The sequence below is a fragment of the Colobus angolensis genome, unplaced genomic scaffold (genome assembly GCF_000951035.1).
Source record: "Colobus angolensis palliatus isolate OR3802 unplaced genomic scaffold, Cang.pa_1.0 Scaffold2, whole genome shotgun sequence".
Classification (NCBI taxonomy): Eukaryota; Metazoa; Chordata; class Mammalia; order Primates; family Cercopithecidae; genus Colobus; species Colobus angolensis.
In genome coordinates, this window is record NW_012115154.1 from 19,859,691 (window position 1) to 19,876,142 (window position 16,452).

General features: G+C 53.1%; 1 protein-coding gene across 1 annotated transcript in view; it reads right to left on the minus strand.

The window, feature by feature from the left end:
- PRKAG2 (protein kinase, AMP-activated, gamma 2 non-catalytic subunit) overlaps positions 1–16,452 on the minus strand; it is a 320,828-nt gene that overhangs the window by 303,181 nt on the left and 1,195 nt on the right. The window lies entirely within an intron of this gene.

Sequence of the window (16,452 nt, forward strand, 5' to 3'; positions counted from 1 at the left end):
GACACCACACCTGTACACACCATCCTGTGACGACACCACACCTGTACACACCATCCTGTGACGACACCACACCTGTACACATCATCCTGTGATGCCCAGTGAATGTGCTTCGAGGGCGCTGCACAGCTGTGACACCAGAGAACGCTCTGTGGGGAATGGTGTCAGACGGGGCGGGGTGAGGTGAGACCCACAAGCCAGCCCCTGCTGCACACCGTGGTGAAGGCGGAAAGCTGCGGCAAGACCTACCCACCATCTCCATGAGGCCTGCAGGTGGACAGGGTGGGACGCGACTGCCAGCCCTGTGGAAAGGTATGATTCTCTAAAGAAGACGAAGGTGCTGGCCAGGAATCATGGTCTTCTGAGGAAGGGCAGTGCCCAGCACATCTCTCCATGTTCGCTGGGACACAACTAAGGACACATACTTAAAGGGCCATGGGATGAGTGAATAGGGAAGCCGTGGTGGCGAGGGCTGTGAGAGCGGAGGTGAGGGATCCGGCGGCACCTGCCTGAAGCTGTGTACCCAGGCCCAGCTGGCTCTGCTGCCAGCCACAGTTCACAGTGCCAGAGCTGTCCCTTGGCGCCATCAGAAGCGGAGTGGACTTGGATACCTTCAGCTCCCCTTCTGCTCTCATCAGTCACTTGCCAGCCATCCTCTTTTGTCCCAGGTGAGAGCTGCAGGTTAAGGCACCGAGGATGTATCTCCATCTCTGTCCAGGGCCAAGCAGTTGAATGATCTGATAAACAGCCATCCCCCACTCCCATTTAGACAGTAGTCATCTCGGTATCAGCTGTAAATCCAAGGCCGCTGGAGGGACACAGGGTTGGAGGACAGGAGAGCCCATCTTCTGATGTAGTCCAAGATTCCCGCTCTGACACCTGCAGGTGGGACTGTGGGCTGAGCTGACGGAGGTGGCCAGGCACCTGGAGTTTTAGCAGATATCACAGAAGCCTGGAATGCTGGACCTGGAGGGGACTTTCCAGTCACTAACGGGGCCCCATCTGCCTGTCGGAAGCTTTCATCCACCTTCCATTAAGCACATTAACCGGCAGCTGTGATGTGCCCAGCCACTGCAATATGCCCAGCCAGTGCCCCTTCTCCAGCCTCCATGGAGCCCCTCCTGCCAGAGGCAGGGCAGAAAGGGGGCACCAGGACAGGCCCACAGAGAGGCAAGACCACAGGCTGGGCATGCTCTGCACCATGCTTTGCAGCAGAGAGAACCAGAACTTCTTGCAAACACCTCACTCCTCCAACACCACACACGGCCACCTGCATCTCCACACTGCTCGTCCTTCCCCACCCTCTCTCCTCCCTGGCGTCCATGCCTGTACTCGTGGACAATCAGAGACAAGCACTGATGGGTGCCACCTGTGGTGCCCAAGGCCTCAATTGTGGAAGGGGGTGTGGGTTTCATCTCTCACTGCGAATGAACCATCCACAAGACACAAGGGAGAGCACAGCCCCCAGCCCACCCAACCCCACCCGAGGCCCACTGCAGACTAGAAGGAGATGATTTAGGGGCCTGAGTGTTCTCTAAAAGCCTCATAATATTTATTTTCTGGAGTCAAGCTGTAAAATCCCCATGAGTTCCCTATTAGACGGCAAATGCCCCAAGGAGAAGAGGACAAAAAGCATATTAACCTGAAGAACTGATGCCCAAGGATACCTGCTGTGCCCTGCCTCTCCTAGAGGGTACTGTTCTAGCCCAGGGAACACTGTCTCCCCTTGTCTGCCCACCTGTCTTCTGTGCCATGACCCTAGTGGGGTCACAATAGGCTTGTGGTACAGGGAGGTGGAGGCAGACAAGACTCCAGGGACCCTGAAGTCCCAGTATTCTGCTTCTAGGTAGAGCTTGCCAGGTTAGATTTCTGCCCACCACCTCAACGCTCAGCAGCCCCACCCCAAGACTTTGCCTTCAAGTTCCTGGCACGTGGACCCAAGGCCAAGGCCAAGGCCATTTCTAAGCACTCTCAGTTAAGGGCTCAGTACCTTTAGCCCTGGAGGCTCAAGCTGACTTCACTCTGGGGTCAGGACCTTGGCCTCTCAGCGTGAATAAGGAGACCTGTTCAACAAATTTGCAAATTATTCAGCCAAAGCCTTATGAGGGATTAAAAAGGAAATCTCGTTCAAATTACGATTAAAGAATCACCTGCAGGATGGGCATGGTGGCTCACACCTGTAATCCCAGCACTTCGGGAGGCTGAGGCGGGTACTTGAGGCCAGGAGTTCAAGACCAGCCTGGGCAACATGGCAAAACCCCATCTCTACCAAAAACACAAAAATTGGCCGGTCATGGTGGTGCGCGCTTGTAATCCCAGCTACTGCGGAGACTGAGACGTAAGAATTGCTTGAACCCGGGAGGCCGAGGTTGCAGTGAGCCAAGATGGTGCCACTGCATTCCAGCCTGGGTGACAGAATAAGACTCTGTCTCAAAAAAAAAGAAAAAAATTACCTCAATTGAAAAGAATAAAATTATCTTAAGCTGGGGCCATCCCCAGAAAACCTGGGATGTGATGGTGGCCACAGCTCCATTCTTAGGGTCCTCCCATGGGCTGCTTGTAAGAGACAGGGAGGCAACCTTTCCACAGACACAGACATCCTGCTCTTTACTGTGGCCTCTCAGTCATGCTCCCCCTCGTCCTGCGAGGTGGGGATTGTATTCTCTGTTTTACCTGTGAGGAAACTGAGGCTTGGATTGTGCCAGTAAACTGCCCAATAGGACACAGGGGGCAATCAGTGGCACTGGGGTTGCGGCCTTGGCCTATGGCGCCCGAACTCATGCTCCCTCCCCTGCAGCCACTCTTCCGTTGGCAAGATGAAAACCATCCCATTTTCCTGCTCACACACAGGACTCTGTTCTTGAGAATCTAGTATGAGGGATAGCTAGGTCCATGCCCACCCCCTCGGTGGACGGATGTTCCCTCCTCCAATGGCACCAGGAAATACAGAGGTCCCTGAAGGACATGAGGCCCGAGGCACCGGCATCTGGCCCCCGGGCTCTGCATTGCCTGAAGGTCTAGGCGCCCGGCCAGTCTCCAGGTAGAGGACCATCCGCCATGGCAGATGCCTCCTGCCAGACACAGGATGCTGTTACTAGTCAATCAGCCTGAGCCAAAGCCCAAGTAACTTTCCCAAGTGGGAGGTGAAGGAAAAAAACAAATAACACAACAATGTGCCTAAAATCTGCCCTTTTTATTCTGGCCAGTAGATTGGATGGAAAAACAATGCCTCTTTTTGAAACCAACAAGACATGATTTGTCTGAAAATTTTCTCTTTGAGATATGTGGCTCCCCTAAGATTTGTAAGTAGCGGGTCTACTCAGACTTTTCTAAATTGGGTTGTAGAGTTAACTAAGCATTTCCATTCTCAAAGATGGCCCATATTGTCTTCCTTTCCCCCTCTGTTAGCTCAGCTTCTGCATTTCCTCACCATCATCATCATCATCATCATTGTCAACATTCAGGTCGGCAGTGTGAGAGGTGGCTTCCTCAGGGCTGGGACATGACAAAGTGTAGGTGCATGCCATCCTTAAAGGAGCTTATGGTTTAATTAAGGAGATGGGCTGGACACTTCGAAAGAAAAATCGTGAGATTTTATTATGAGAAAGGGACGCAGTGCTGTGGATGCCGTGGTGTGGCTCCTGGATCCCCAGGTGCAGGAAGCACTGGTAGGTCCCCAAGTGCAGGAGGCATTGGTAGATCCCCGGGTGCAGGGGGCGCTGGTAGGTCCCTAAATGCAAGGAGCACTGGTAGATCCCCAGGTACAGGGGGCGCTGGTAGGTCCCTGGGTGCAGGGACACTGGTAGACTCCTGGGTGCAGGTGGCACTGGTAGGTCCCTGAATGCAGGGAGCACTGGTAGATCTCCGGGTACAGGGGGCGCTGGTAGGTCCCTGGGTGCAGGGACACTGGTAGACTCCTGGGTGCAGGGGGCACTGGTAGGTCCCAGGGTGCAGGGGCCACTGGTAGAACCCCACGTGCAGGGGGCGCTAGTAGGTCCCCAGGTGCAGGGGGCACTGATAGGTCCCCGGGTGCAGGGAGACTGGTAGGTCCCCGGGCACAGGGGGAGCTGGTAGAACCCGGGTACAGGGGGCACTGTTAGATTCCCAGGTGCAGGGGGTGCTGGAAGGTCCCCAGGTACAGGGAGCACTGGTAGATCCCCAGGTACAGGGGGCACTTGTAGACCCCCTTGTGCAGAGGGCGCTAGTAGGTCCCCAGGTGCAGGGACACTGGTAGGTCCCCGGGTACAGGGGGCACTGTTAGATTCCAGGGTGCAGGGGGTGCTGGTAGGTCCCCAGGTACAGGCAGCACTGGTAGATCCCCAGGTACAGGGGGCACTGGTAGGTCCCCGGGTGCAGGGAGCACTGGTAGACCCCCAGGTACAGGGAGCACTGGTAGCCGCTGGTACTCAGCTGAGTGCCTGGCTGAGACTTGCCCTCACCAGATGGGATCCACCTCAACCAAGTTTACATCCCCTTCCCAGGGACAGTGTGGGAGCCCTTTGCCTCAATCTGGGACAACTCTGAAGGGCCATCCCAGTTCCAGAATGCTCTAAGGGGTCAGCTGAGGCCTCTGGTGTGAATGCTTCACAGCCCTTCCCCTCTGCTCAGTCCAGCTTGCTTCCCTCTTTCACCACTGAGTGGCCAAAGCTAGAGGCACAGACTCACCAGCTGAGCATAACCTTCAGGTGAAGGTGATAAAGGCCACTGGAGGGTAGACCATCATTTAACAAGGAATAGAACCAAATATGAGGCCAGCGCGGTGGCTCACATCTGCAATCTCAGCACTTTGGAAGGCCACAGCAGGAGAATTGCTTAAGCCCAGGAGTTTAAGAGCAATCTGGGCAAGATGATGAAGCCCCTTCTCTATGAAAAATCAAAAAATTAGCTGGGCATGGTGGCACCTGTGGTCCCGGCTATTCAGCAGGCTGAGGTAAGAGGATCACTTGAGCTCAGGAGTTCCAGGCAGCAGTGTTCGGACCACCGCACTCCAGCCTGGGCTACAGAGCAAGACCCTGTCTCAAAAAAAAAAGGAACCAAGAACCAAATATGTCCACCTGCCTTTATGCCGTATTTTATCACAGTAGTAAACTCCATGCCTGCATGCGGAGCCTACAGAACATCGCTTTGAGCCTTTCCTGAGAACTGATGTTGCCACATCTGGAGGAGAGGAAAGAGGAGGGAGGTGATAGAGAATGGAGTCTGGAGCCCACAGCCCTTGTCTTGAAACAGCACGAAACAAGCACTGCTGTGAACCGGCTTCCTGACCTCCAGCCTGAAGAGCAGGCATCTCAGGCAGAAAGCCACGAGGCCGGCAGACGGCACTGCTGGCTCCCAGAAGCCCTTCCCTGACCATAGCCACGGCTGTTGGTCAGCCAGGATGGGATTCCTCTCCTTCTAACACACCTCCAGTGCAAAAGCCCGGGTTCAATCCTTGCTTTGCCACTGACCAGCCATGCAACTTGGCAGGTCGCTTAACCTCCTGGGGCTATTTCCTCATTATACGGCAGTCCAGGGTGCAGCTTCCTGTTTCTCTTCTCCCAGGGGCTACCATGCGTCCTCTGCGCCACTTCCACACCTGGCAGGCACCCTGCAACTCTAGGGGGGAGGTCACCTGGCCCAGTTCTTTCCCTAGACCAGGTTGTTATCACTGCCCAGCATTTCCCTCTGTCTTTGAAAATATTCTATTACCTGTGCCCCAAGGTCATGTCAGAAATCTCAAAATACACGTAACATGCAAAGCAGGGTGGTGAGGAGACGAGTGGCCTCTCTGTTCTCCTGGTGCTGGCAGCTCCCCAGGGGCAAAATATCTCCTCAGACACTCACTCATCTTCAGTGGTGCAAACGGGAGGGCTCAGGTGACACTCTCAAAAGCCCAGCTTTGGAAGGACCCAGGCCCCATCACTGCTCTGCACGGCCCTCACCCACAGCCCCTTAAAGGCCACTTGTCCCCAGAACGAAGCAGTTTCCATACAGCCGTGGTGCTTGGGCCAAACGGAGACTTAGGCTCCAGCCCTCTTTTTCAAAGTGTATATATGTGTATTACATATTATACATATCACATATAGGATATACTTTAAATAGCGTATGATTAGATAACAATTTTATATAATATTAATTATATAATATACGAATGTATTATATATGTAAACAGATCTAGACAGGTTAAGTGACTGGTTCCGCTCAAATCCTTCCGGCCCCTGTGAGCATGACCTTGCCACGTGACCTTGCTTCCCATCCACAAGCGGAGTCTGTCCCTCCATCCCTCGAGTCTCAGCCATGTGACTTGCCATGGCCAAGGGGCCTGAGGAGCCCCTGAGCTTCAGGCTGGCCCTCTTGCTGCTGCCTGGACAGCCTGCTGGACACACGGCCCAGTCATCCCCATGGCTCGGCTGGCATGGAGCTGACTGGGTGATGGGCAGACATGCGGGCAAGTCTGTCCTGGGCCCCAGCGGCCAGCTGACCCCAGATATCGGCCAAGCCAGGCCCAACCATGAGAACTTCCCAGCCGACAGAGAGAACAGTGACAAAGAAGAAATTCTGTGGCTTTCAGTCCCTATGTTTTTGGTGTTTTGGTGGTGGCAGATGTGAACCGATAGGGTGACAGCGTGCCCCAGGTTAAGCCTTGCGAGGGGAGAGAGGGGCCCATGTGGGTCACAGTGAGACCCCGACCCTGGCACACAACAGGCTGTGGTCAATACTGGATGACTCAGTGAGAAGAAGCCCATAGATAGGTGACAGAGGCAGCAGGCAGGGCTTTCTAATTCCCACTGTAGTGCTCATTCTAACATCCATTATTTAAGAAGCAAAAACAACAAACTGAAAAAGAAGAACCAGAGAATGGAACCTATGAAAGTGGAGAAGGCAGGTTCTTTATTTTTGAAATAAGAAGGGTAAAGAATATCTTTCAATGACCTTCATCTAGAAAGGGGCCGAGTAAAGCGTATGGAGACCTGACCCACGCAGGACAAACTGCAGGGAGGCAGCAGACACCGTCCTCTCTGGACCCATGGTCCAGCCTCAGCCTGACCGTCCAGCCTCATCCCCTAACCCAAGAAGGCACTGGCTGCTTGGGCATCTGGGCCATAGCCAAGCAGAGATATAAAAAAACCAACAAGACACAACGGAGACTGTTCTCAGCAGGTTGGGCTAGAATGGTTGTGAACCTCAAACTGTCATTTCTACAGTAAGGATAATAAGACTAATAGCAATACTAATATTTCACATATTACTTTAATGATAAACAGAGACGGCTTATATAAAAGCATACATCTGGCATATAACAAGTGCTTCAGCAATATTAGCTCACTCTGATGACAACCGTGCCACCCCAGATGGTATCTGATACAATCAAGAATATTAATCGGTCATCAGCACCGTGAATGCAACTCCCCATCAAGCATATCCAGGTGGCATGGAGGAAGAAGGCTCTCCAGGGCGCTTATTACAACATATGCTATAGATGAGGATGGGGCCCAGGTGATGTTTCGTCAAGCCCACCACCCCATGGCTGCTGGCATGGCTGAGGTGGTGAGCAGGGCGGAGCTGGGGAAATGGTTTCCACATTAGCCCAATAGACAAATGGCTGCATGGAGCCTGCCTGCCTGCCGGTCTTCTGGAAGTTCAGCAGATGACAGAGCTGTCCTCCCACCCCCACCCCTCGTGCACACCTCTTCACCCCTGGCCCCAGGAGGCTGAGTCTTGGTGGCCACCCAGGACGGGAGAGCAGGCAAAGAGGAGGTGCTCTGGACAGAGGGAGCAGCCCCGGGTCCCGGAGCTGCCACACCCGCAGCCTCGGACATGTCACGTTGGTTTTCTCACAGCCCCGCCACACTAGAACTTCCAGCAGTGGGAGGAGGGGACGCAAGGAAAGACCCAGACCTTGGAAGGGAGCATCAAAGCACTGTGGGCAGTGGGACGCTGGGACCCCATCCTGGGGCCTTGGTCCCCTCTCCAGGCCGTGCAAGCGCTGTGGGCAGTGGGATGCTGGGACCCCATCCTGGGGCCTTGGTCCCCTCTCCAGGCCGTGCAAGCGCTGTGGACAGTGGGATGCTGGGACCCCATCCTGGGGCCTTGGTCCCATCTCCAGGACATGCTGTGGGGCCCCGCAGCACAAGCCCTGCCTTACAGCTCTATCAGGCGGAGGCTGCAGCCATGCTGTGCTTCGAGAGCAGGGCGCTGTTGGATGAGGTTCCCGGGCTGTGATAGCATGGCACCACATACTGGGGGCTTTAAAATGGAACAGATTCTCTCATCGCTCTACAGGACAGAGGTCTGAAATCAAGGTGCTGTGAGAGCCACACTCCCTCCGAAACCTCCGGGAGGATCCTTCCTTGCCTCTTCCACCCTTCAGCGGCCTGTATTCCACAGCTCGTGGCAGCAGCTCTGCAGTCTTCTGCCTCCGCCCTCACAAGCCTTCTTGCCTATGCCTCTGGATGCAATTTCCTTCTTCTTAGAAGGACTCCAGGCATAGTGAACGAGGGCCCGTCCTAATGGCCTCATCCTAATTTATATGTTTATCACATCTGCAAAAACCCCATTTCAAATAAGGTCTCATTCACAGGTCTCATTCATGTAGGGGGTGTGGGACTTTGACCATTTTTTTGGAGAATCCAATTCCATCGCACTGTTCATCTTTGTGCCCTCGCCACCCAGCCCAGTCCCTGGAAAGTACAGAGAAACGACTTGACTGCTTTCTGGTCCCAGCACTAACCCTGCGGAAACATGGCTCTTAGCAATGGCTATTTCTTTATTCACAAGTTGAGAATTTGTGTCCTATTTTCACAAATTCTCCCCTCACCCTGTTGCATCCTTCCTCTTCCCCTCCCCAGCACAGTGGAGGTCACTACAGGGCTACTCCCTACAAAGAGCTCCCCAGAAGAAGGCCAGCAGAGCTGCAGGGCACCCCCCTCCAGGACCAGGCCTCTGGCTCATGGAAAAGACGCTGGGAGACTGGGGTTACGGAGCAAACTGGTCTTTGTCGTACATTCATCAGCAACTTCACTGCCAGGTCAGAGTATATCAAAACACAGAGGCCCTGGCAGACGCCCCAAAGCCTGGTGATATCCGATTGGTCCGTGACCAGCCATGGGTTGGCAGAGAGGACTTCCTGTCAACAGGAAGTAAAGGACAGGGATTAAATTATTTTCAAAGTAGGTAGTGGAAGAAAGAGACGAGTGAGATTCCAATTAACCATTCCAAGGCAGGGCTAAAATACCGTTCCACCAAAGCACCTTCTTCTACCGGGGAAGCTCAGCCAGTTAAAACAGCTAACCCCTTCCGCTGGTCTGGACGCACGAGCCGTGCAATGAGTAACAGTGCGGGCTTCTAAGAACTCCCTGTGGTTAAGCCCGAAGGACACAGCTTAACTCTCAGGTGGCCCCTCTGCTCATCTCAGAGCGAGTCACAGTTAATGAACCAAGCAAAGTCATGACTCTGTTTCAACATCACAGCTCAGCTGTCCGTCGGCCTTTGTTTGTTCCACATTTTAAATGACGTTGACAGAACTGTGGGGTTATCAGGATGGGCTGGTTCACCGCCTTGAAAGGAACGAGACACAGCTGGTGCTTCATCAGTGATCGCGCTCACTGGCCCCATTTTGGCCGAAGAGAGAGCGAAGGGAGGAGAACGGGTGAACCAGATTCTCACTCGGCTCCTGTCAGTGTCTGCAGCTCTACTCGGTAACCTTAGTGGCCCCCATAAATGTAAAAAGGTGCCTAGAAACAGAAGGACACTGGCCATGAGCTGAACACACCAAAATCAGCTCTTACAGGAAAACAGGGAAAGCAAAAGAAAATAAACAGCCAAGAAACAGGAATATTTAAGAGCACATGTATTTGCCTGAAGGTTTTAGAAGGGACAAATGGATTTACAAATTATGTAAGTGAAGTCTGAGTAGATGAAGAGGCGTTGGCCAATAAAAAGTGCTTCCAAATGATTTCTTCAGCCAGTCTAGTGTTTAGCACAGTAAAAATTGCAAACCCTGAGTGCAAACTAGCAATATTGTTCTGCTAGGTTTTACTGGCAGGCGGGGCGGGGGCGGGTAGTTCAAAGAGGCAGGAAAAGACACTACTAATGCATTGCGAACCCTAACAAGTTGGTGATGTGTGAAAAGATGCAATATTGATTGAACTCACCAACTCGGTTGGGCTGCTGCTTCTGTTTATGTTAATTCCGTACTCGAGCTGGGAAATCATGATCCGAGATTTAACTCTTTGCATTCATCAGTAGGCTGCTCCTCTGCAGTATGTAGAGCCTTGTTTATACAAGAATCTTGGAACCCTCCACAAAGAGGTGCCAGGACCTAGCGTGAATAGGGCAGCAGGGGCCAGATGAGGGCAGCGAAGCACATTTCACCTCCACTGTAAGTAACCCTGTCATCTACCATGTCATGATGAACAGGCTTTTTCTCAGCTGGGCATTTGTGAAGTAGGGATAAGAGGATGAGGATGCTCCAGGATGACTCCCGCACGTCACTGAGCAGGCGACTGCAGGCCCATGGGTTTGTGCAGGTTCCGTGCTACTCCCCCATGTGAGCTGCTCCATGGGCGTCCCTGTGCCCTCTGTGTGCCAGTCTTCGAGGAAGTGATCACGCATCACTGTTTAGCTGCCCGTTCCCTCTAGGACCAGCACTGGGCTGTGCTCAAGCGGCATTGAGCCAATGTGCTGTGCCCCACTGAGAACGCCCCCTCGCTGATGAGCCCGAGCGGCAACCAAGCTTCATCAAAAACCCTGGAGCCACAGGCCAGTCTGAGCTCCCCATCACTGAGAAGTCTGACTACTGAAGGTTCCCATAGCACACTCTGGGCCCTACTGGAGCTTACGGCAGGGCATCTAAGATGCATCAAGCCACTGAAGGGCTGAGTCAAGAAAGCTTGCAGTGTGGCCTAACGGGCTGGCCCACATGGGCGACTCTGGCTACAGGCTGGTTTGGGCATTCATCTTTATTTGGAAACCAAATGTTGAATTGCCTTTGTTGAATAGTCAGAAGTCAAGGATATCTCTTCTCAATGACAGCTGAAAAGGTGCAGATGATTGATAGATAGATAGAAAGATAGATACACAGACAGGCAGGCAGACAGAGGAATAACTCATGGGGGCAGAAGAAATGGAACAGTATTACACCAGGGAAGCTATTAATAGTACCCAATTGTTTTTAAGCCCCAGTAGGTACAAGAATCACTGGAGAACTTAAGAAAAATGCAAACTCATGGATCCCACCCTCAGACATTCTGATTCAGCGAGTCTGGGCTAAGAAGCAGGATTTTATATTCTAAACAAACACTGAGCGCTTCTACTTAAGCTAGTCCAGGAACCACACTTTGCAAAACATTGCCCTAAACCCTAATCCAGCAGATCTTGCTCAGGATCGTACAAACTGGCCAAGGTCAAAGCTGACGCCTCCACTGTGCCACACAGCACCTCCTTTCCCTTTGCTGAGGCTTCCATCCAGAGCATTTCAGTGGTGTGAGGTGCACAAAGCAGTCATGGTTGGATCCTCCAGCCCCGGGGCAGGACACAGCTCCCCTTCCCACCCTCATCCTGGAGTTCCTGAGTGGCTCATCCAGCCGGATAGAGGCTACAGGGCAGGAGCTGGGTGCAAAGGTCCTAGGCCATCACCAGCATGGAGGGTGCATGGCCTCCTCACTGCACGTGGCTTCTCGAGGCCATGCAGCAGGGGGAGGCATGGCTGGCAACAGACCCGCCCAAGCCCAGTCCCATCTCTGCAAATGTTGTGACTGCCCAGCTGCCCTGGCTCTATTTTTAGTTTGTCTCCAGTGACTCTGCAGGCTTTCTGGAGCACCTCTCCCCAGAGGGCCAGACACATGTGCATTCTGACAGAAATGCCCCACTCAGTAGCAACCATCTGAACTCCTCCAGCCTGCCTCGGTGTCCCCAAAAGGCTTCTGCCTTGGGTCCATCTGTCTGATGTCTTCCCTCCCGCTGGGCCTCCTGCTCTGTCATTGGCTTGAAACAGTTCCATAGATGCACAACATGCCAGCCAGCCTTGATTAAAGCATGTCTACGGGATCTATGAACTTTAGCATTAAAAGGGAAGCTGCTTTTTCTCAGAGTGACATAAAGAAAAAGGAACACGCTTGCTACCAAAGTCTCAGCAGAATACTACGCACAGCTATGCCCCCAGCGAGTTATTCCTAAAACCATTCCATCACCTTCATGATCAGCCATGGCTTACAAGAGGCATGGAGGCTCAGAGCAGGGAGCCGAGACAGGATGCCAACAGGCCAGGACTCTGACCTTTACGGGCCTTTGCTACTTTTAAAGGTCAGCATGGCTTCAGGATAGAATCTGCCTTCAGTCCTTCCCTTTCCTCTCCTTTGCATCCTCCTCCATCCTCCTCCAAGACCCTGTAACTGCGCCCATAAAGGTGACACAAAATGCCTAAGACTGAAACCAAGCAAGGCAACATCTTCATGGTCCAAGGGCCGTGTTCCCTTCCCCAGTACACAGCCATCAACCGAATTCAATTGATAAATTACTTAGTAGTTCTAGGTCTCCACTATCGGCCACTACCCACTGGCCCTAGGCTGTCCCCTAAAATGGATTCTTCCTTCCTGGTGTCCCAAAGCCTAGACGGGCTGTTGACAGGAAGGGGGCAGTGGGGACATTCAAGATCATCAGAGCCTGAGAGAGGAGGTTTGCAATAATTGCCTTCAATACCCTAGGCCACGGTTCTGTTTATGATATGGGCTGGAGGCTGAGGTGCCCAAAATGACTCACTCGAATTCAATGAAGAGACAAGCTGCTTGGGCACTAGGGGTCCCTGGAGGCCACCAAATGACCCCAGTCACAGGACAGCCAGCGCCGCAATGCCTTTCAAGAGTTACTCCTCAGAATCCAAGATGTCCTTGGCCATGGCAGTCCCTGGACACCACAATCCTCTGAGGCTGGGGTGAGGAAGCAAACGTGATTCCCCATGGACGTGCTGCCCTCTGCTGAGATACACCCGGGCTATGACCAGACTCACCATTTCCCCCAAGAACCGGCCCGTTATCCCAAATACCTCCACATCAGTGCCTGCTAACTCAGCCCTCGCCATCCACTAGGTTGGCCTTCTCACGTCCCACGTCTGCTCTTCTGCATTCTCTCATCGCGACTGCAGTTCAGGCTCTCGGACACTCACCCTGGGCTTTTGCCAAAGTACTTGAGTTGGTTCCCTTGACACCAGCCCCTTTCCCATCACTCCACTCTGCACTGGAGCGTTGTTTTCTTTACCTTTAATGGCTTCTTAGTTTAGCCCCCCAGAAAAGACACTCAGACAGGAACTTAGGTTCAGTTTATCCCAGGAAGTGTGGGCAAGGGAATGGGGAAGCTGAGGCAGGAACTGGCCAGAAGGGCCAGTAAGGTACATTATTGAGTGAGTTACATTGTGGGTCCCCACTCTGCTAGGGATCCCCCTGAGGCACCCTGCAGAATCCAGGTCAGAACTTCCCACTGAGAAGCAGGGTGGCTGGGCCATTGGCCACCAACTGGACCTCTCCTGGGTTGAGGGTTGCCCCTCAGGGCATAATCCTAGCACTTCCAGGGGCTCCCGCGCTAGGCTGAGCAAGCTGCCAGGGTCTGAGAGGATTCCTTCAGGTGAGGAGGGAGACATGAGCAAGACGCTGTTCACCGAGGCTGCAGGTGGGCTGGGCCCCGGGCACCAGAAGGAGGCTATCCACAGCGTCCACCGAAGCTTCTTCATGCCTTAAGGAGGGGGTCCTCACTCCTTGGGCCTGGCCTTCAAGGCAGCATTGCCAGATCAAATACAGGACACCCCCATTAATCTGGGATTTCACATCAACAATGGACATCTTTTAGTATATCCCAAATATTGCATGGCACATACCTATGCTAAAAAATGATTCATCCTGTATCTGAAATCCAGATTTAACTAGGCATTTTGTATTTTTAGTTACTACAGCTGGCAACCCTATGTCCAGGTGTTGCCTGATCCGGTCTCAAACCATTTCCTATGACCCTGGCTCTCAAATCCTTTCTCCAGGAGGTGTGGCTCTTCACCCGGAAGCAGCCATCCCCTCCTGCCCGATTCTGTGGGGTGCTCCCACTGGTTCCTCAGTGAGAGTATCACCCCCACTTCTCCTACATGACTCCTGCCTGCCGTCTCTGGGTGTAAAGTCTCTCTGAACACAGCAGGTGCTGTCATCACTCCTGCCTCTAGAAGCAGGTGTGGTCTGCACTGGCCATCGCATGCCCCTGGATCATTTGCTAGCCTTTGTCTGAAAACCTCATTTTCCCAGCGAGGTTATAACCGCCACCTAGCCTGGCACAACCATCAATAGGTAATGACCATTTGGCAGATGAGGGGACCTCCCTGGTGCCCCCAGCAACTGCAAGCCCTGTGAGGACTTGGGCCAATCTTCCCCAGATCTCACCCTAACCAGAGCCTGGGCACATGGTCACCCTCAGCCACTGTGGAATAACTGAATGAATGCTACTTTCGCGGCGGACTGGCTCATGCCAAGAACCTTATGAAAAACTGCCAAAGTCACCACTGGCAGCAAGAAGGGTGGTCTAAGGACCCCAACTATAACATGGTTTTTCAACATTCACGGCCTGGCCTCACAATCCTTTTTCTGGTCCTGGATTTTGTCTCACATTACCGCTGGCACCACCCCACGGGCACACCCACACATCACTCACATCCTGCATTTGGAACCAGCCTCGCCATGTGGCTGCCACACAAAATGGCCCAACCACTGGACAATGGCATGTTCTTGTTACTCTCTATACATTTTTTAAAAAACTAGGTGTCTGATGTATATGTATATGTATATGTATATGTATTCCCCATACATATATAGGACACTTTACATTTGTCAGGAGTTTTTCCGGGATGGGTGTGATGGCTCATGCCTGTAATCCCAGCACTTTGGGAGGCCAAGGTGGGCGGATCCCTCGAGCCCAGCCCATGTGGACCAGCTTTGGGCAACATGATAAAACCTCATCTCTACAAAAAAACTAAATAAATTAGCTGGCTGTGGTGGCACGTGCCTGTAGTCCCGGTTACTCAAGAGGCTGAGGTGGGAGGCCCACTTGAGCCTGGGGAGGCTGAGGCTGCAGTGAGCCATGATTGCAGCACTGCATTCCCACCTGGGGAACAGAGTGAGACCCTGACTCAAAACAAAACAAAAAAACAAAACAAACTACTACTAAAAATATTATCCAGGCATAGTAGTGCATACCTGTAGTCCCAGCTATTTGGGAGGCTGAGGAGGGTGGCCCACTTGAGCCTGGGGAGGCTGAGGCTGCAGTGAGCCATGATTGCACCACTGCATTCCCACCTGGGGAACAGAGTGAGACCCTGACTCAAAACAAAACAAAAAAACAAAACAAAAAACAACAAAGAAGAGTTTCCCATGAGTCATTTTATTTCAATATCCCTATAAAGCAGGAAAAACGGGTATTATTTCCTGCATTTCACAAATGGGAGAAACGGTAGTTACAGGGTTAGCTCCAGTGATCGCTGTTTAAGAGGTCTGTGGCAGCAACATCTAACGTGTAATTCAAACACGGTTTTAAATGTCTTACATGAGAGATGTAAACAAGAATGTTTCATTTTCAAATAGAACACTTATTCCCGCATAATCGTGTCACCACCGTGGGGGCCACACAGCAGCCAGGGGTCCAGGTTTCCTGCCCCAGAACTTCCCAGCCAGGGAGGGCTGGCCCAGGGCCCGTGTCGGGCTCCTTGGCATTGGGTGTCTGGAACCCCGCCCCTGGACTCCACCTTCTTCATCCAAGCGTTAGACACGTGTGGGCCGGAATTTACACAGGAGGACCTTAGCGGCGCGTCCAAAAGAAGGGTGGCTCAGCAAACCCGGGGCAGTGCCCCCTGGAATTCACAGTGGGAAGTGAGTGGCCTGCCTCGGCCATGCCAGCTGTGCCTGACGCTGTCGGGAAGGATTAGCTTTAATGAGGGGTCCAGACAGCCCATTCACTGTGCACTCCCACCCTGCCCCGGGAGAGCAAAATAACTTTCTCCACGGAGCACTCTGCTGTGTGTGTGTGTGTATGTGTGTGTGTACACAAACACAAATATTTACTTGGTTGGCTGAGGCGGAGGGCGTGACCCAGTGGGCTGCCACACCTCCCACCACCCGACCCCCCTACGCGGAGGAGAGGAACAGTGGCCGCGGGCTACCTGGGCGCCGTCCGGAAAGGAGGAAGCACCACCCGGCCCGCTGCCCCTCTGGCTGGACAAAGTGAAGCCTCAGATAGATCCGAGTCGCCAATGTCCTCCCGGGCGGCCGTCGCGGCCAGGGCTGAAGTTCAATGCAGCCTGCATGGGTTAGGGAGCTCCGAGTCCCCAAATACCACAGAGACCCAAAGTACACTCCCGGGGCGGGGGAAGGGAACGGCTGCAGAGGACACCCCCGCTCCAGGCCCAGAAACACCCCGAGGGAAACTGGTGGGGTGGAGGGGGTGCATTGGAAG